At 42.3% G+C, this 21,641-nt stretch overlaps 1 pseudogene; it reads right to left on the reverse strand.

Moving 5' to 3' along the window:
- Positions 1–8,168: 8,168 nt before the first annotated feature.
- Positions 8,169–8,960, reverse strand: LOC127666944 (S-formylglutathione hydrolase-like; annotated as a pseudogene).
- Positions 8,961–21,641: the final 12,681 nt, after the last annotated feature.

The raw sequence follows: 21,641 nt of genomic DNA on the forward strand, positions 1-21,641 counted from the left end.
TTCTCAATTGTCTTTTCTAGCTTAGTTTTCTAGTTTCTGTCTATAGTGTAAAACCTTTTATGAAGTTTTGAAGAGATTGTGGAACACCCAAAGGGATTCTGACTTTGGAAGGTTTTTTTTGGGGGGTGGGTGGGTTGAGACAGGGTTTCTCTGTATAGCCCTGGCTGTCCTGGAACTCACTCTGTAGACCAGGCTGGCCTAGAACTCAGAAATCCACCTGCCTCTGCCTCCCAGAGTGCTGGGACTACAGTCATGCGCCACCACCGCCTGGCCTGGTTTTTTTGTTTTTTTGTTTTTTAAATTACAAAATTCATTTATTACACATTTTATACGGATGATTATTATAATAGCCTAACAATGCTTAGTATTAGCAAAAAGAATTGAGGTTTAAAAGCCACAAATCCCAACAGCCTAAATCTTAACAAAATTGCTATCACAAGCCAATCTCCCTGTGTTTGGGTTTATATTTCTGTGTTTATTTGAATTTAATATATTTATGGAAGTTAGAAGTATCAGTTGTAAACTGAATGTATGACTTTTGGGAAGATTTTCTGAGTTTATTATTGGAAAGACCATGAGCTTTTCAAGAAACTTCAAAATCTGTAAAAGAACCAAGTGGTTCTTTTTTTCTTCTTAACAGGTTTTCACAGGTAAACAGTTAAATAGTAGTATTTAATCACAGCAGTGGTATTCCAAGTAGAGTCGTGATCATTTTTTTTTTAACCTGGAACACTTTGTTCAGTATTTGGGACTGTATAGTTCAATACTTAGCTTAGGTAACAGGTTTTATAATTAATAGTTTGTGTTTGCTTACTGGGTATAACCTATACAAGGCGAATATTTTGTGATATTCAGTACCTTTCATTAGGATATGTTATACGTGATTATTTCATTATGACATTTCTTATATGAACATATATTTTGGTCATATTCCCTTCCTATTATTCCCTCCTCTTTCTTGTGTCACTTCCCAACTACCCCTCCCCCACGTCTATTTTCATTTAGGTTCATATTTTTACTTGCATTTATTTATTTATTTATTTATTTATTTATTTATTTATTTATTTATTTATTTATTTGGTGACCCAGTGAATTTGTTGTTAACAGTTTACGGAAGTGTGTAGGACACCTTTACCAGTGGCTACAACACTGAAGAAAATCAGGAATTTAGGATATGTTTGTAATTATTCAGGGAAGGAGTAGGGCCCTAGTAGGTAACCACAGTGGCAGTGGTCCAGTATGGAGTTTTATTTTGTAGACATAATATGGCGGGGATGGTTCATATATGGAATCATTAGGTCTACTAGCAACTAGAGTGGTGTGTTTTGTGCAGCAGGACCCTCACTGCTCTGATGTGTGAGAGTACCTTTAGTAATGCTCAGAATGGTCTGCATGATGGTGTTGTACTGACTACCTTAAAACAAGTTACGGCTGTGTTACCCCTTAGTTCTGTTACCTGGTTGGAACCTGGGCTGCTAATTTTAAGCTCTTGCTAGAACTCCTAAATTCTGGACACACAAGGTGTTAGAAATGCATCTAGTTTGAAGCTTTATTCTTTTGAGTTGTGTCTTTAGTCCATATTCTTCACTGTAGACGTTAATCTCTATCCCACAGTGGGTGAGATTAAGAATCATTTTCTGCACTTGGTTTGACTCCTAAACCATAATGATCATAATGTTCTCTCTGTTTTGTTTGGGTCTTTTGGTTTGTTTTGTTTTTGAAACAGATTCTTTGGTTAGATCTGGCTGTCCTGGAACTGGTCTTACAGTTTGAGGCTAGCCTCAAACGCATGGAAATCCTCTTGCTTTTCTTACTCCGGACTCCGGAGTGCTGGAATTAAAGGTGTGTGCCAGCAGTGCCAGGCTCTTGCTGATATATTACAAACTACATTGTTATTCTGTTTGAGCCTGACTGTCTAGAATTATATTTAAACAGACAGTTGTAAGGACACAAAGAAGTAGCTGAGTTCTTAGTAAGATAAACAGCTGCCACTTCTGCTTTATTTGGCATTATGCTCAGTTTATTATGCTGGGTAGTTTGGTTTTCTTCAGTATTTAAAAGATTGACCATGTATAATCATTGGATTTCAATGGTAAACCATTTTCTTGTGAAATTATTGGAAACTTTGTCTTCCATACTTGAAGATATTTCAAAACAAAATTATTTTTGTTAGTCACACCACTCCAAACTTTGTGTAAATAAGGTAAGTTCTACCACAAGGTAAGTTGGGTTTGACAAGTCAACTTTGGTTGGAAGTTTATTGCTTTCTGGATGCTAATGGTATAAGGATAATGAGCTAGGGAATACACTTGTAATGAATGCTTTGGTATCAAGCTCACTGGGTCTAGGTGCTGCGGATGTCTTGAGAAAAGTAGGTTGTAGGGTGCTTTTGACTCTAAAAGGAAAAAAAAAAAACTTTGATTCTAGTATGCTATTTCTCAGTAGGTAGTATTTGCTGCTTGTATAAGCTCGGGTGTCTGCAGAGGCCAAGATGCTGTTTAGATCTGCTTGAGAAGATTCCCAGTTGGTTGTGAACTTTCTGTGGTGGGTGCTGGAAACTTAGCTCAAAGTACTCTGCAAGAATGCTTAACCTTTTAATCTTTGACATCCCTTTAGCCCCCAGAATTTTTAAATTTTTAATGTTTTGTTTTTTATCACAGTAACCCAAAACTGATTTTAAACTCAATCTGTAGCTCTGAGTGGCTTTGGTGTACAGCTGCCCTCCTGCTTTAGCAGCTAAACTTTAGGTTCTCGGTTGTGAGCCACTGTGCTTAGCACCTTAATGCCATGTTAATAATTTCTCCATTGTCTAAAGAAGGGAAGAGAAATTCATTAAGGAGTAAGTAGAGGAGTTTTTATAAGAAGTTAACAGGTGCAAAGGAAGTCTGACCTTCAGTATTCATATAGCTTTAGACCAGGCTGGCTTTGAACTCACAGAAGTCTGCCTGCCTCTGCCCCTATAGTATTGGGATTAAGGAACTGTGCCATTCTGCCCTGCTGTGAAATAATTTCTCGGCTTCTCTGCAGTAGATCTTTTGTAGGGAATAGACTAATAGAGTACAAATGGCCTGAGGGTACAAAACAAGTTATCATAGATTACATGTTCTACCCTAGAAGTTGTGTGACTTTTTTGTTTTGCTTTTGTTTTTTGTTTTTTGGATTTGGTTTTTTCGAGACAGGGTTTCTCTGTGTAGTCCTGGAACTCAATCTGTAGACCAGGCTGGCCTCGAACTCAGAAATCCGCCTGCCTCTGCCTCTCAGAGTGCTGGGATTACAGGTGTGTGCTACCACCGCCTGGCTGTATGACATTTTATAGACAAGGAAATTCAGCATCAACTAGGTGGGTAATGCAAGGTAAGGACAAAGATTACAATGATACAACCTTCTGGGGCTTAATGAATACCAAAGGAATGCAAGAGTGGAAGGAATTTGTAGGCAACAGAAATGTTTGTAAAGGCATGCTATAGAGCTTTTGGGGCTCAGAAGAATTTGTGGTGTTGAGAAAGGCCATAAGGGAGTGAGACTGTTGAACTAGAGACAGGTGGTAGTGCACTCTAATCCCAGCATTTGGGAGGTAGAGGCCAGCCTAGGTTACATGTAAGCCTCTTGGGAAAAGGGGGAAGAAAAAGGTTGGTGAACCCCATCAGCAAGAGTCATGTTAAAACTGGAATGCTGGACCTAACGTGACTTTCATTTATCTGTGAGCACCTTTCTTTTTTAAGGGATTTATTGTTATATGTAAGTACACTGTAGCTGTCTTTAGACACACCAGAAGAGGGCGTCACTACGGATGGTTGTGAGCCACCATGTGGTTGCTGGGATTTGAATTTCGGACCTTCAGAAGAGCAGTCAGTACTCTTAACTGCTGAGCCATCTCTCCAGCCCCTCTTAATTTCAAAGTCTATTATGCTTGCTTAAAAACTGCATTGAATTGGAATTGCCTCCTTCAGGTGTGACTTTTAGTAAAGTCAAATAGAGGAGCATGTATTAACCATGAAAGACGTCCTGGAATATTAGGGCAGGAAAGGTTGAATAGGACCTTGACATCATTAAAGGAGTTGATGTAACTTAGCTGCATAAGGCCCTGGTTTGATCCATTGTACATTCCTGCACTAAAAGTGAAGCAGAAGACTAAATGGCTTTGGCAATCCATGTTTATACAGTGAGTTTAAAACTATCTTGGAATTCATTTTTAAAAAGTGCCCCTTTATACAATGGTTTCACAATTTTTTTCCTCTCCTGGCATAATGGTACATACCTTTAATTCCAGCTCTCGAGAACAGAGACAGTTGGATCTATGAGTTGGAGGCCACTTTGGTCTTCATAGTAAGTTCCAGGATGGGCAGAATTACATAGGGAGACCCTGTCTAGAAAAACAAAACCATCACACACACACACACACACACACACACACACACACACACACACACACACACACACACACACACGCGCGCGCGCGCGCGCGCGCGCGAGATGTGATGTGAACCCTTGAGAATGCTGCTTAGGCTGGTCTCAAACTTGCCACATAGACAAAGGTGACCTTGAACACTCAAACTTGCCATGTGTCAGGATTACAGATTTGTGTCACCACGCCCAGCAGAATTTGGAAAAACAAAACAAAATCTTAACATTGGTAGAAAGCATGGAGCTCTGGCGCCCTCAAGTGTCATAATGTTGCAAAACCGCTTAGGAAGACTATACAGTAAAATTTGAGCATCCTTTGACTTAAATTGCTATTTCTATAAACACTTTTTCTACACTTCAAATAATCTCGCACATGTACAATAAACTATATAAATTATATCCCTACCTTGTTTTGATACAACTTCAAATGGACCTATTCATTATAAGATAGTTTAACAATTTCATGACAAGTGTACCATGTTTGCTTATTTCTTCAGGAAACAGTGACTTGTACTATTGCAGTTAGTTTCCTGCTTAAGAGGGTAAATTCTATACTTGGCAGGGTTCTTGAGTTATTGTGGGCCTTTCATCATAACCATTTGCTATTGTATTTCTCTATGACTGCCTTATCAGAATAGAGATAACATTTAGAATGGTAAGGGCAGTTTTGCATTTTCTATTTAAGTTTTTGATGTTACTTAGAAAATACATGAGCTTTGTATGAATTTGTGGGTTCATATATCGCTAACTAAAAGAGTGGGGACTTTATATGGAGCTCTTAAGTATAGGAAAATATGGGTTCTTGTCCCTGTTGCTGTTTGGAATCTGAAATGTGAGCATATGCTGCACTCAGTTACCCTGATGGTCAATACAGCCAACCCTCTTATCGGCATGTATAGGGTCAGCCAATCATGAAGTGAACATATCTAAAAAATGACTATGCAAATCTTTAAATTATTCAAATACTACAATATGATAATGACTTATGACTTTTACATTGCATTGGTATTATAAGTATGTTGACATGTACAATATTTGGGATGATGTTTTTAGGTTATTCAATTATATAGGTGACCTTTGGATTTGGATTTTGATATTGTCAGTGTCCCTCAAGCCAGTTCCTCATGAATAGCAAAGGATGACTATGAAGAGAGCTGCTTGTCGTACGGTCAGTTCAGGGCATTGTGGCCCTGGATTTCATCAAAGTAACTGAAAGGAAGGACAGGTAGAATTCCAGTTCTATGACCAGGAAACCATATAGATTTCCAACAAGCACATATGTGATATGGAAGATTAATTAAGCCTATGAGGTGAAGACCAGCCTATCCAACAAAGACACTGTCTCAAAGATATTGAAACAAAAAGCAGCCCAGTAGAACATGTATATTAAGAGTATTTGCCAGTCATGGTTTTGAACACCTTCAGTCCCAACACTGTAGAGGAAAAAGTGGGTCATTGTGAGTTCAAGACCAACCAGGGCTACATAGACTACCTGAGGAGGAAAAACATTATTTTAAAAATATTGTATATGTGTATGTTGTGTGTATTGTGCGTGTACGTGTGTGTGTGTGTGTGTGTGTGTGTGAGAGAGAGAGAGAGAGAGAGAGAGAGAGAGAGAGAGTAGAGCTTCATGGAATTTGCTATACAAATTAGGCTGGTACTGAACTTGAGGTCAAGGTCTATCTTCCTTTGCTTCCTCTGTTGTGGGAATTAAAAGCGTGCTGCCCCACTTGACACACACACACACATAATTTTGTTACCTGTTTTTTTATTCTCTGACTTTACACATGTATGCAGTGTCTTGATCATACCTACTCTTAGTCTTTACACTTCTGATTCCCTCAACACATGCCTTTCCACCTTGATCATTTCTTCTCCTCCTTTACACGTAGTCTCCTTCTCCCTCTGAACCATTAGCCCTGCTTGCTGAAATACTGACTGTGCTGGCTTCTTGTGCAGGTGGGTGACCATCGGTGCTGTGAATTCATGAGTACAGCTGCATGCTATGTCCAGAAGATAACATTTCACAGTATCTTATTTAGTTTTTTCCTTTTGATTCATGTGTATAAGTCTTTTACTTGTATGTATGTATGTATGTATGTATGTATGTATGTATGTATGTATACCGCATTCGTGCCTGATGAACACAGAGCCAGAAGAGTGTTAGATTTCCTTGAACTGGAGTTACAGGTGAGTGGTGAGCTGCCTTGTGAGCACTGAGAACCAAACCCGGATCTGTAAGAGCACCAAGTGCTCTGGACCACTTCTTCAGCCCTCTGATTTGTCTTTCTTAAATTAATGAAGTCACGTTTTGACTGGTCCTAGTGGCATAGGCCTGTAGTCCCCCAGCTATTAAGGAGGCTGGGCTACATGTCAATGTAGTTTCTCACCCCTAAAAAAAAAAAGACAATCCAATAATCCATTTTTTCCTCACCATGCATTTGTCTTTATTATTATCAGTATACAAGAATATCTTCTGTGTTTTTGTTTGTTTGTTTGAGACATGGTTTCTCTGTGCCCTGGAGCTCTGTGGACCAGGCTGACCTCGAACTCTCAGAGCTTCACCTTCTGCCTCCCAAGTTGCTAGGGTTAAAGGTGTGAGCCATTTTGTTTGACAGTATCTTCCAGTTTCATAGCTTATAAATTTCTAAAATTTTTAACTTAAAAAAAATTCCACCAAATGTGTTCTGCATACAAATGAGCTTCTAATTTTAGGTAATTTACTTTTTTCTATTTGGGTGGCTGATGTTAAACAACTTTTGAAGTAATGACACTTGTGGTTTGAAAAGAATGGCTCCCAAAGACTCATATGTTTGAATGCTTAGTGACCTGACTGAGAAGTGGCACTGTATGACCTTGTTGCAGGAGGTGTGGCCTCACTGGATGAAGAGTGTTGTCACTGAGAGTAGGCTTGGAGGTTTCCAAAAGCTCACATCAGGCTGATTCTGTCTGCCTACTGATTGGATACAGCTCTCAGCTACTGTTCAGTACCTGCTGGCCTGCTGCCGTGCCCCCTGCCATGCTGATGATGGGTGAGTCTCTAACACTGTAAGGCAGCCCCAGTTAAATGCTTTCTCTTCTAAGAGTTTTCTTGGTTGTGATGTCTCTTCACAGCAATAGAACAGTGAATAGGGCAGCGCTCGCTCACTAATTTGTCTCTGTTCTTGCTGAAATGGCATATTTTCTCTGTTTAAACTATTAGCACAATTAAGGTCAGCAATACATTAACAAAAAATGTCTAGATGGGTGAAGGCTGATGAGGAGCTTGCTCAGAGGTATTAGTTGAGGTAAGAGCTTCAGAGGCCAAGAAGAGGTAGAAAATGGTGAACATCACAGGAAATCTTAATGTCATCAATGCTATAATTGAATACTAACTCCACAACTTACTAGCCTAGAGAAGCAGGAAAAATTTGCTTGCAGCAAATTGGTCAATTGGTCAATTGGTATGGAAAAAACTGACTCATAAAGAGTTATAGTCAGTCCACTTTAAACTATATCCTACTCATACCAGGTGAAGTGTATCCCTAACGCAACCTCCCCTTCCCCAGAACTCAAAACCGACCAGTTCATGAGGTGATGCTTCAGAGGATGGCCATAAACTCAGATTTTTTCTTTTAAACCAGAAAGTTTGATATATTTATTCAGAAAAGCGATTCAGCTGCAGGAGCATGATCTTTTGAGGGGACATCCAAAATCTTTTAGTCAGCAATCCTGTTGATTCCAACTTTTTAGCATCCTGGTGAGATTCTCTTGTGCGAAGCTTTTCATGCGTTCAGGTACCTTGCACGACGCTTGATGTGTTCGGTGATGAAGGTTGCGATGAAGTAGCAGCCGTGCTCATAACCCTCTTGTAGCCTAAAAACAACAGGGATTTTCTTTTCTGTGCAGGCAGCTATGAAGCTATCCAGGGGCAACTGCCCATTTGAAAGAAACCCGTCATCCTTTCCTTGATCAATTAAGATGTCCCTCTGGGAACCCGAACGGGCCTTCACAGGACAGGCTGCATCACGTGCCTTCCACTTACTTCCATCTGGTTTCAAAGATCCCCAAGGACAGAGCACAAGGTTGTGGATAGGAGAAAATGCTGACACAGATTTGTGTTTTCCAGGAGTTTTCAAAGCACAAATCGGAGTTCCATGGCCTTCCATGGAGTGACCAAAAATAGACATGCTCTGTGGGTCCACTGGGAAATTGGCATTTGTGAGTTGTGGAAGCTCCTCTGTTACGTAAGAGTACATTCTGTAGTTAGCTTTCCAAGGATTTTCGGTGGCATTCACGTAAAAGCCGGCACCAGTGCCCAAGTCCCAGGTGTCATCTCCTCAATATTGCAGCCACGGGGCTGTGTTCTGAGGCAGCTTGCCAGACTTTGATATGAAATTTTGTTCTGTGCAAGCAAAACCAGACAACCAGTCAAGTGCAGGGCGCTTTCTGCTTTCAGCTTGGGGTGGTAGGTAGACAGCAAATTTCATTTTACATTTCAGCTCAACACTGCTATGTTTGGAAACTTTCTGGAGCCCGCCAAAGCACCTGTTGATAGAACTCTGCTTTAGCGCCATGCTTCTCCTCAGTGAGGGGTGTTTCCAAAGACCATCAACCCAGAGTTTGGAAGCACACATTCTACTAACTTTTGCTAAATTGCCTTCTAATGCAGAAAGCTTAGCAACCTTGGGAGATTCTGCTTCTGCCTTTTGTGGACAAGAGCAGAGAAAAGGTGAGGTATGGGTCTGGCCTGGATTACACATCCATGGTTGGGGAGGAGTGGACACTTTGGTTAATGTTTCTTGCAGAATTTCAGTGTGTGGGTGGAGGCCAGATGCCTCCTTCTAAAGGAAGGAAAGTGTTATGGCAACCAGAATATGCTGGGTTGGGGTAACAAAAAACCAGGCCTCATAATAATAAGCGACCACAGTTTAGCCAAGGTGGACAGGTTATGTTTACCTTATCCCCTGTCCTAACTGTTTACTGAGGCCTGTAGCTCATCAGGTCAGTGCCCTGAATTTGGGTTAAAATACTTAATTTTCATTTTCAAAATGTCCACTTTAGCAAAAAGCCTTTTCATCATTAGTTTTGTCTGCTTTGCTTATGGAGATTTCTGTCTGTCAGAACTTTTTCTAGGAGACACAGTGCACATGTCTCCTCACCCTGACAGGGGTCTCATAACACACACAGTGTGGATATCACCGAATCCTGACTTGGTCAACCAATGAATTTTATTGGGGCTACTTACAGGAATATGGGCACTTACAGGAATATGGGCGAGAGGTTCCTTACAGGAGCAGAAATGACTCAAAGGCCCACTGCACCAAGGCCCACTCCAACATAGGTGAACCCGTTTACAAAAGCTGAGAAACCCAGAGCATACTGCACAGTCTGTAGGCATTTCTACATCTCTAGGCTCCATATTGGACCGCTTTCTCTGATCAGAGTGACTTGATCTAAGAACCTCCAATGGCTTCACACCAACTCTACCTGGTATAACTACAAAGCTTCTGAAGAATGACTAAACAAGGAAGCCGATCATATTACATCTGCTGTCAGGACGAAGAGTAAATAGGAAGTAGGGCCAGGCATAAAATCTCAAGTCTGACTCTGACTACCTCCTCCAGCAAGGCTCCCTCCCTCCCTCCCTCCCTCCTTTTTTTTTTTATTTTTTTTATTTTTTGAGACAGGGTTTCTCTGTATAGCCTGTGTACCCCTGGCTGTCCTGGAATTTACTCTGTAGACCAGGTTGGCCTCAAACTCAGAAATCCACCTGTCTTTGCTTCCCAAGTGCTGGAGGCAGAGACAGATTAAAGGCGTGTGCCACCATTGCCCTGTGTTTGTATTTTTAACCACATAAGTGACAAATGTATATCATATACCTGTATGAGAGCAGCAAAAAAGCTGCTGGAAACAACATACATTTTCATGAAGGGATTTTATACAAGTTATTACATCCAAAATATGAACTATTGCAGAGTTCTTCATTTTTTATATTTTTACATTTTGCTTGGAGGATACCTTTGAGATACTAAGTGAAAAAGGAAAACTGCAGATTACTGGGTATGGTATGGTGCTGGTTTAAACGGAAAGTTAAGAGAAAAATAAGTATATGTGCACACATGCTGTATCTCTGAGCATAGCAAAAGTTCTAAATTACTCCTTAAGAAGTAATTGTTTCTGAACAAGAGAGGACTTGGATGGGAAAGGAGGAAAAAATGTGTGTTAAGCTTTAATTGCTCAAGTAATAAACACATCTGTTATACTTGTAAATAAGATTTAGAGGTTGTGGTAGCTTGAATGAGAACAGTCACCACTGGTTCAGGTGGGAATGCTTGGTCACCAGAGAGTGACACTATTGGAAGGGCTTAGGAGCTGTTGCCTGGATGAAGGAAATGCCACTGGGGTGGGCTTTTGAGTTCTGAAGCCAGTTCAGTGTCTTCCCATTCCTCCTGCCCGTGGATCCAGAAGCTGAGCTCTCTGTAGCTCTCTGTAGACACTATGTCTTCCTGTGCTGCCGTGTCTCGTCATGACAATAGACTCAAGTTCTGAAACTGTAAGAAATCCCCGAATACATGTTTTCTTTCATAAGAGTTGCCATGGTCACGGTGTCTCTTCAAAGCAATAGAACACTGACTAAGGCAGAGACAAAGTTGGTTCCTTTGAGTGACGTTCCTAATCCTATCTCCGTCGATTATTCCTGATGTAACGTGTAGCCTTCCTCGTGTTTTCTGTTCATTTATGTGGCTATATATGTACACAAGGAGATTTTATACATTTAACAATGTTTGAAGCCATGTAGTAAGGATCCTATATCTTTCTGCTCCAAAGCTTCTTAATTTTCTCAATTGTATTTATTTACTTATTTATGTATTTGTGTATGGGTGTGTGTGTGTTTCTGTGGTCTTTGTAACATTGTGCATTTGTGGATGTCAGAGGACAAAGAGAAGTTAGTTCTCTTTTTCCATTGGTAGGTCCTGAGAACTGAACTCAGACCATCAAGCTCAGGTAGGTATCTTTCTCCACTGAACCATCTTACCAGCCTATCCCTTTGTAAGGAAAGTCACAGAGGTAAAATATATACATTTTGGGTTGTAGAGAATAAAAATTTAAAAACGATTTTAAAAATAGATTCTATAGAGTTGCCTTTATTTAATTTTGTGGAAATGCCCTTAAAAGAGGCTGTACTAACTTATGTTTTGTTTCAGAATCCAAAGGAAGTTTTAAAAATTTTATTTTACTTCTGCGTGTGTGTGTGTGTGTATATATATACATACAGGTTTATGCTTCCTATATGCACTTGTGGAGGGTAGAGGCCAATGCCAGGTGTCTTTTTATTACTTTCTATCTTGTTTTGTTGTTGTTTTTGTTTTGTTTGCTTGTAGTTTTAGAGGGTGAGTCCACGGACGGTGGGAAACAATGGCAGCAGGCAGGCAGGTGCTGGTGCAGTAGCATCTGATCTGCAAGCTGGAGGCCCATCTGCTGAATGGGCCTGGTGTGGGCTTTTGAAACGTCAAGGCTCACCCCTCCCCCAGCCCCAGTGACATAACCCCTCCAATGAGCCCATACGTACCAATTCTTCTCATAATATGTCTAGGAATTAGAGATCATGCATTCAAATATATAAGCTATGTGTGTGATGTGTGGGGTGCTTTTCATAGCACCCGATAGGGTCTGAAACCACCACGTAGGGTCTCTTATTGAACCTGGAACTCAGTGATTGGCTGAACTAACTGACCAGCAAACATAGGGATCTTCCAGTCTCCAATCCCTGGTACTTGGCTGTGGTGATTTGAATAGGTTTGGGGCTGAAAGACTCATGTATTTAAATGCTTGGCCCATGGGAAGTGGACTGTGAGGAGGTGTGGCCTTGTTGGGGGGAGTGTGTTGCTCTCAAGGTGGGCTTTGGGGTCTCTTCCTATGCTCAGCTCCACCCAGTGTGGAAGAGAGCCTCTTCTTGATTGGCTGTGGAAGAGTTTCCTTCTGGGCTGCCTTTGGATCAAGATGTAGGACTCTTGGCTCCTCCAGCACCATGTCTGCCTGCACGCTGCCAGGCTTCCCACCATGATGACAATGAACTGCATCTCTGAAATCGTAAGCAGTTAAATGCTTTGTTTTATAAGAGTTGCCTTGGCCATGGTGTCTCTTCACAATAATAAAACCCTAACTAAGAAACAGGATTACAAGTTTGTGCTGTCACACTTGGCTTTTTATGACTGGTAGAATGTGAACTGCTTGCACATCAGAATTTTACCACAGAGTTAGTCTCAGGTTGTCTTCGAACTCACAACCTTCTGACTTTAGCCTCACAGGTTCTTGGATACATGCATGTGCTCTACTTGACTGGAGGAGATTTTAAAAATTCACAAAAAGATTAAAATATTGTATAGCTTTTGTATATTGTATAGCAATTATATATTGCATTTGTAATCCAGAACAGGAACAATTCATAGGTACCTTGGAATTACCTGTGCCCACTAGATACACCAGAGACATTAGGTGTGGAGGCTTTCAGTAGTACGGGCTCCCTTTCAGGACAATCCTCTTCTGGACAGGAGTTGGAGAAGGTTTAGACTGTTGGGGTTTTTTTTTTTTTTTTTTTGATGTTGTTGTTCTTTTGTTTATTTGTTTTGGTTTTTCAAGATAGGGGTTTCTCTGTGTAGCCTTGGCAACCACTGCCCAGCTCTTGGTAACCTTAGACTGTACTGCTCATGACCCCTCAGTGTTTCTGTCTGTATAGCGCCTTGAATTTACTGAAGAGCAAGCAAAGGTCATAAACTTCTCTTTGGTATTCTGTCTACAGATGAAGCCTTTAGAAAAACACATCTTAGAGCTTTGTGAAATTATTGGCAGAGGAAAAAGAGGGTCTTTGGATTCACAGAAATGGAAACAATTCCTTTTCTGACATGCCAACAAATATCAAATATATTCCAAGATTATTTTCATAAGTATATATCTCAGCGACCAGCAGAGGGGGCCAAAGAGCTCTTGATGTCTACTGGCAGGCCACACAGGATAATGTTGAAACTTTGTATCCACGAAGTATCATGGCTTTCATTTTTCTGAAGGAAGTGAGGTTAATATATGCATAGCATTGCACAGGCATCTTGTTGCAAGAATCTCAAGAGTTAAGGAAGAAAAGATTTTTGGAGGACCTCCTTTTGGGGAGACCCCCACTCCATTCTCGGGATAGCGTACACCCAAGGAAACGCGAGAGACCGACTTGATGCAAAAGCATGAGGCAGTTTATTATCAGAGTTCTGGGCCGACACGTATCTCACACAGGAGACAGAGGAGTCGACCCTGAGTCTCAAAAGTTAGGAGTTTATATAGGAAAAGTCAGGGGGGTTGTCAGGGGAGTTTGGCGCAGTTACACATGATTTGCTGATTCAAACATTGGTGGGGGATTCTGGTGCGCAGGGTGGGCTTTTTGGCGTACATGCAGATTGGGCAGTCAGCAATGTAGGAGGGCGGTTTATTTTTGTTAGCAGGAAGGTCACTTTGACATTAGTAAACTGTATCCAAGGGACAGGAGACAGGAGACTCCAGTCCAGATGGTGTATGACCCATAGGAGTTTTCCCAGGCATGCCCCTTATCTTTTATGGCCGGTCTGTTTGTGGAATGACTCAACTACAACCTTGCTTTAAGCTCGTCCGGCGGGCTTGGGCTCTAAGTCTGCTTGCTGCCTCAACTATGGATTCTGGAAAGTCCCAACTCCCTTCATTTGTCACATACAAAGATAAGACAACCAACAGAAGAGAGCTTCTCTCCTCCACATTGTGTCCAATTCCAGGTTCCAGAAACAGACATTTTAAACACTGACTTTACTTTGCCTTGGGAAAAACATGTATCTTTTAAGTAATTTGGCAACAAAACACACATTTTAAAAAATGTACCGATGGGCCTGATGGTGTTGGTGAATGCCTTTAATCCCAGCACTCGGAGGCAAAAACAGGTGAATGTCAAGTTTGAGGACAGCCTGGTCTACAGAGCAAGTTCTAGGACAGCCAGGGCTACATGGAGAAACCCTGTTCCTACCTCACTCCACCCCACCCTCCGCCAAAAAAAAAAAAAAAAAGGTACTGAAGAGTCAGTGAATGACTGGTTCCTCTGCTTTAATGAATGTCCACCTCTGCAAGGTTTTTTTTGTTTTTTTTTGTTTTTTTTTGTTTTAATTCTTCCACAGAGCTTTCATGTGATAAATTCTTTAACAAATATATTATATATATATATATATGTGTGTGTGTGTGTGTGTACAAACACACACACACACACACACACACACACACACACACACACGGCTGAAAACTCCCAAAACTTTCAGGAGTCCCATCTTTGTTCCTCAGAGGTGGTGTATTATTGATCATTGGTATATGTTCTTCAGCAGACATTGAGCAAACATTGGCTCCTGGTTGCAGAGAGTGATCATGAGTGCAGGACAGGCAGCAGTGCACGCTGACATGATGGCAGACACGGCTGTCTTGCACCCTCCATGCTCACCCCTTCTATAACTTTGCCATTGGCTGACTGGCGACCCAGGCGGGGAGAGCAGAGAAGGATGAACGCTAGGACCTTGAGGCGTGTGTGCGACTTGTACCGCTTTCCGCTTCCTAGAATCCGCTTCTCAAGGGTGGTCCTTCCAAATCCAAGTATCACCCTGTCGTCGTTAGGGTTTCTATAGCTAGGAAGAGAAACCAGAACTGCGGCTGGCTTACATTTCAGAGGTTTCATCCATTATCATCATGTCAGGAAACACGGCAACACACAAACAGACATGGATCACATGTGTGCATAGTGTCTGCAGAGGCCAGAAGAGGGAGGGCATCAGATCCTCTGGAACTAGAGCACAGGTGTGAGCCATTATGTGAATGTGAAAAATCAAACCCGGGTCTTCTGGAAGAGCAACAAGTACTCTTAACTGCTGAGCCGAGTCTTCAGCTCCACACGGGGGAGCTCGCCTCACCATGCGCCCAGCCTCGCGTCTCGCTTCGACCCGCCCCAGGCCTCGCCCCAGGCCTCGCCTCACCTGCTCTGCTTGGGAAGCCTCCAGGGCACTGAAGACTTCTCTCAGGCATAGCATTACTTTCTTCTTAAACTATATTAGAGTGACCCAGATAGTGAGTTACAGCCTGGCTTTATCATGTCTTTCAGGTTTCCTTCCTGTTTGTGGGACTCAAGGAACCTAGTTTAGTGGGCAGTATCTGAAGGAGAAGCAGAAGCTTTGTAAAATTTCCTTTTAAACCGAATAATACAGGGTTATGAATTATAGGTACATGGAATCTCAAGAATGCATGCATTGCACATAACTGAAATTCTCTAGCCAGAAAGGACATTTATGTGCTAAAAGTTGTCAGGTAAGTATTAGATTTTTAGAAGTGTTATTTCAGGGGCTGGAGATATGGCTCAGCGGTTAAGAGCATTGACTGCTCTTCGGAAGGTCCTAAGTTCAAATCCCAGCAGCCACATGGTGGCTCACGACCATCTGTAATGAGATCTGATGCCCTCTTCTGGTTGCTTGAAGACAGCTACGGTGTACTTACATATAACAATAAATAAATCTTATTTTGGATCAGAGCAAGGACCAGAACGAGAACCAGAGTGAGCAGGTCCAGAGAGAAAAGGGCTGACCAGAGCGAGCAGAGGTCCTGAATTCAATTCCCGGCAACCACATGATGGCTCACAACCATCAGTACAGCTACAGCCTACTCCTATACATAAAATAAATAAATTAAAAAATATTATTTTAAAATATTGGTTTACACATTTTTACATATCTATCAGTACCACATGATGTCTTGATAGATGTATATTTTATGTGATGTTCACATGATGATAACCATGTCTGTCTTCTCAAATACTTGAAAATTTTTTTTTTTTTGGTGAAGAAAACCAAAATGAGAGCATTCTATCTTTCGTTTGAACTGTACAGTCCATGTATTGTTAACCATGTTCACTCATATGTATATGTTACATTTTCATAAAAGTTTCTATAATATGCACCAGGCCTGATGGTGCATGCATGTTCTGTTTGGGAGGCTGAGGTAGGAAGATCGTGAGATCAAGGCCAGGCTGAGCTTCATAGTAAGATCCTGTGTTAATCAACAGCAACAAAACTTGTGTCTTTAGCCGGGCACTGGTAGCACTTGCCTGTGATCCCAGCACTTGGGAGGCAGAGGCAGGCAGATTTTTGAGTTCAAGGCCAGCCTGGTCTACAGAGTAAGTTCCAGGACAGCCAGGGCTATACAGAGAAACCCTGTCTCGAAAAAACCAAAAGCCAAAAAGCCAAAAAAAAAAAAAAACCAAAACAAACTTGTGTCTTTAACTTAAGTTTGTGATTTAATCTACCTAGTGCAACGACGGTCAAGAAATCAACTTCTAGGAGACTGAAAGGGACAGAAAGGCCATGTTAATCCAGATGTGTTAAACGCCCTTGTAAAAATAAAAATCGAACACCAGAGGGCAGCAAAACACTGTCGGCAAAAATTCATTCTGGCTCCAAAGCTGTTTTCCTGTAAAAGAGGTGTTTTGCTGATTACCTCCAAGAAAGAGCTGCCCTGATATTCAGGCTGCTTCTCTGTACACAATCTCATTCAAATCTGTGTGCTCGCTTTCCACACCACCTCCGCGGCTCCATGATTTGCTCACGAAGCACACACATCTGCTGTAGACAGTGTTTCTGAACATGCATCCGTGCAGGGACTGCTCTCAGTTCCTTTTCAAAGACTCTTAGGACCTACCGAGTCTTCTGGGGAGAGGCAGCCTCTCCACCCGTGTCTCTCTGTTAAGGGTAGACCCTGGGGGTCCCGTGAGCGCGCTCATAGGGACGACCCTGTAGTGGCTCGGAGGAGGCGCTGTACAGTCAGAAAGCTGTATTTGGCTACATGTTTCATTCGAATCCTGTTTCCTCTGCTTAAGATGGGACCAAAGCCAGGATATCGTCTCCTTAGCACTTCTGACCCCCCATCTAAGCTGTGGGAGAGAAGATGTGCCACCCTTGGCTGTATAAGATAGCTGATGTGGTCATTGCTAGTGGAGGGTGGCGCTCTTTCTCTGGGACTCACATGTGGAGAGCTTGGAGGACTGGGTTATGGTGGTGGCTTCTCAGGAGTTGAGCTCCATAACTTCTCTTCGCTCACTTATAACATTAAGTCATTCTAGACAGTGGCCCTTAAGGCAAATTGTGCCCCTGAATCTGATTTGAAGTAGATACGAAACTTTACCTTCTTCTACTGAATTATATGTTAGTGTAGGTCTGTGGGATATATTTGTGGCAGGGAGAAGTGTCATTGTGGTTTGCTCCCAAGACATGAATAGCCATGATAGATCATTGCTAGTAGTTTGTCTGTCCATCTGTCCATTCGTCCATCTGTCCATCCATCATCCATCCATCCATCCATCCATCCATCCATCCATCCATCCACAATCTATCAAAAACGCTGCAGGTCTATTTTGAATTCTGAAACAGTAATACATCTCCAAGAAAATCACTTAAACTGATCTGGATATCTCTCTCTCTCTCTCTCTCTCTCTCTCTCTCTCTCTCTCTCTCACACACACACACACACACACACACGGTGTGTGTGTGAGCATGGTTAGTAGATTACAGCAACTTTGTTTACATGAACTTGGTTAGGTTACACTGACATCATTATTTACTTTCTAAACTTCAATGGCTTGATTGAGCATGACATAATGGGCCTCACCTGCTGGATACAGGAGCTGAGAGATGAGAGAAATTTACTCAGAAGGCTGGGTGATAGGAGTCCTAGAAAGAATGGGCAGCACCTGCCACCTATCAGCAGGCTAATCTTGGTAACCTGTTTCATTTCCTGTCTCCAGGAATTGTTACCCTTCAAAGGGAATTATGAAAACTCACTGCTTGTTTCCTAGGTTGAAGATTAGGTCTCAATGAGGTAACACAGTGCATCAAGCTCTGTGTACATTATGAAGGGCAGCACCATTCAACACAGCCTCTTTACTGTGCTACCACGTCTAGTCAGAGCTGATTCTGAGGTTGTCTTAGCTCAAGGGTAGCAAGGCAGCAACAGGCCCAGCTAATCTGAGTTTGTGACTGGGGAACGATCTCTCCCCATTTCCCCTTTCTCTTTCTGAGGATTCTAACAGCCCTGAGACTTTAGTTTCCCACCTCACCCTTCTCTTCTCTGCTTTTCTCGACATGGGATGCTCATCTTACTCCTAAACACTGTTCCCTGTTGTCCAGGAAGCCTCAGCCAAAGCCCGCCCATGTCAGTTGTTTACTTCTTTTGTTAATGTCAGGTTTCATGGTAAACGGGGCTTCAAAGAACTTCTGTGGTTTGTGATTGTCTTTCTAAGGAAACAGGGTGAGGAAGAGGGGAAAGGAAGAAGGGAGAAGGGAAGGAGAGGAGGAGAGGAGAGAAAGAGAGAGAGAGAGAGAGAAAGAGAGAGAGAGAGAGAGAGAGAGGAGAGAGGGAGGGAGAGGGAGGCAGAAATGCTGACTTCAGCCTGCTCTTGACTCTATGACCCTTCCGCCATGCCAGGAGACTTCATACCTCTGTCTCGAGCCTCAGGTGTAACTTAAAAAAATTCTTTGAATGTTCAAGGTCTTTCTGTTTGTCCTTTCTCCAGCAAAAAGAGGGGTGGGTATTTTATAAGAGACAACACAACTGCTTATTTATCGAGGAGGCATTTTGGGATTAGACTAACCTAGGAAATGTGTCTGATCACACACACACACACACACACACACAGAACTCAGGATTCAGAGTTAGATAGAATTGGACGGACCACTGCAAATGCCGAGTACTTGTTTCACTAGGACCCCTGCCCCAGCCTGGGGTCTTCGCGTTTCCTAAGTTTCTGGGTTGACTACTCCATTCCTTTGAGTCCCAACTGAGCAATTGGAAGCTCTGTTGCTTGAACCGGGGACTGCCACACTGAGCGATGTTATTTCATATTTATCAACATACTCCACAGTTTCTTTGGCTTCTGTCAGAATTTTAGCCCAGGACTCAGACCTGAGCCTTACAGTGAGGATGATGAGTGAATGGTACCTCTGTTCCCTGCTCTGCCTCTAGGATGCCTTGACTATGTTGTGAAATTGATGATACCTGAGACCTATGACCCCCCACCAAGTCCTTGGTGAATTGTTTAATTTTATTTGATATCTTTGAACACAGTAATTATTTGAAAATGTCATCTTTGGACTATGCAAGTGTGTATTTTGTCATTTTTTTCTTTTTATTCACATTCTGTCTCCTTGATACCCGCTTTACATCATACTATTTTATATATTTTTATAATAAGGTCTCATTTAATCCAGGCTGGTCTTGGATGCAGTGAGTAGTCAAGGTTGACCTTGAACTCATAGTTCTCCTCCATCTAACTCCCAAATGTTGGAATATAAGCATGTGTCACGATAGTTACTGAGGTTCGATTTTATCATGTGCCATATGCTGGACTCTGGATTTGAAAAACAACTTGCAAAGACAATTTGAGACTTAATATGATACTTATTTTGGAGAAGATTTTATTTGGCTTTCGCTAGGTGCCTGGAGGTGTTTAGATGTAGAATCCACTATCATGTTAATTAAACTGAGAAACGGAGACCTGCAGGCAGGCAGCACACAAACTTGGGTTCCTTTCTAGGAGACAGCCCTTGGAAGCCCCGCCCACCCCAGCTCAGGAAGCCCCGCCCCCAGCACTGATTTTTCCAGAGTCGTCTTCGTTTTCTTCCTGTTATTTTCATAAATGTCAAATGTTCTGCCCTATCTTCTGTCTGCCTCGTAGGGACAGTGACAGCCCCAGATGTAGGTCCCGTGTCTCCAAATTTCCAGTTTTCCCTAGACCATCGCCAAGCGATTGCTCACTCTCTCGCTAGCTATTTGATCCTTTCATGAAGATATGTTTGCGTGTTTCATCTGACTTTAAAAGCTGTCTTTAGGATTCTCTAGTGTGCTCTAACTGGAAATAGAGTTCGGGAGGAGATCTGTGAAGGATGGCTTGCGTTTGTTTCCACAGGGAAAAAAATTCCAGTTGCTTTCTCTGCTCCTAAGCCCAGCAGAGTCATCTCTGAGTTCGCCAGAGCCCTTAACTGCACAGAGCCTCACTGTGATCCTCGGGTCCTAGGTCACACAGTTAAAATTCGGATTTGAACAGTGCATCCTAGCAGGTCACTATGACAGTCTCACGTTGGCACACAAACCCTCACCCTGTGAGATTTGAGGAAACCAATGCGCTGGTTGGTTAAGAGAAAGCCAGAGAAACTGCCCAGATGTGCCAGATGTGGGCTGAGGCTGGAGCACAGGGACACGTGCTCACACTGAGCCTTCTCCAGACCCGAGCTGAGGCTCACACACAAGAAATAGACATCCTTACACTACTGCGCGCGCGCGCGCGCGCGTGTGTGTGTGTGTGTGTGTGTGTGTGTAAGCACACTTGCATGTGTCTGTGTGTAAGCACATGTGCATGTGTATGTCTGTGTGTGTGTAAGCACATGTGCGTGTATGTGTATGTGTGTAAGCACACATGCATATGTGTGTATGTGTGTGTATGTGTGTAAGCACACATGCATATGTCTGTGTGTGTGCAAACACACGTGCATGTGTGTATGTGTGTGTAAGCACACGTGCATGTGTGTGTGTAAGCACATATGCATGTGTCTGTGTGTGTGTAAGCACATGTGCATGGTTGTATATGTGTGTGTAAGCACATGTGCATGTGTGTGTATGTGTATGTGTGTAAGCACACATGCATATGTGTGTGTGTGTAAGCACATGTGCATGTGTGTGCATGTGTGTGTGTAAGCACACATGCATGTGTCTGTGTGTGTAAGCACACGTGCATGTGTGTATGTGTGTGTAAGCACACAGGCATGTGTCTGTGTGTGTGTAAGCACATTTGCATGTGTGTGTATGTGTGTGTGTAAGCACATGTGCATGTGTGTGTATGTGTGTGTAAGCACATGTGCATGTGTGTGTATGTGTATGTGTGTAAGTACACATGCATATGTGTGTATGTGTGTGTGTAAGCACACGTGCATGTGTGTGTGTAAGCACACATGCATGTGTCTGTGTGTGTGTGTGTAAGCACATGTGCATGTGTATGTCTGTGCGTGTGTAAGCACATGTGCATGCGTGTGTATGTGTGTGTAAGCACATGTGCATGTGTGTATGTGTATGTGTGTAAGCACACATGCATATGTGTGTATGTGTGTGTGTAAGCACACGTGCATGTGTGTGTATGTGTGTGTGTAAGCACACATGCATGTGTCTGTGTG

The sequence above is a fragment of the Apodemus sylvaticus genome, chromosome 16 (genome assembly GCF_947179515.1).
Source record: "Apodemus sylvaticus chromosome 16, mApoSyl1.1, whole genome shotgun sequence".
In the NCBI taxonomy this organism is placed as follows: Eukaryota; Metazoa; Chordata; class Mammalia; order Rodentia; family Muridae; genus Apodemus; species Apodemus sylvaticus.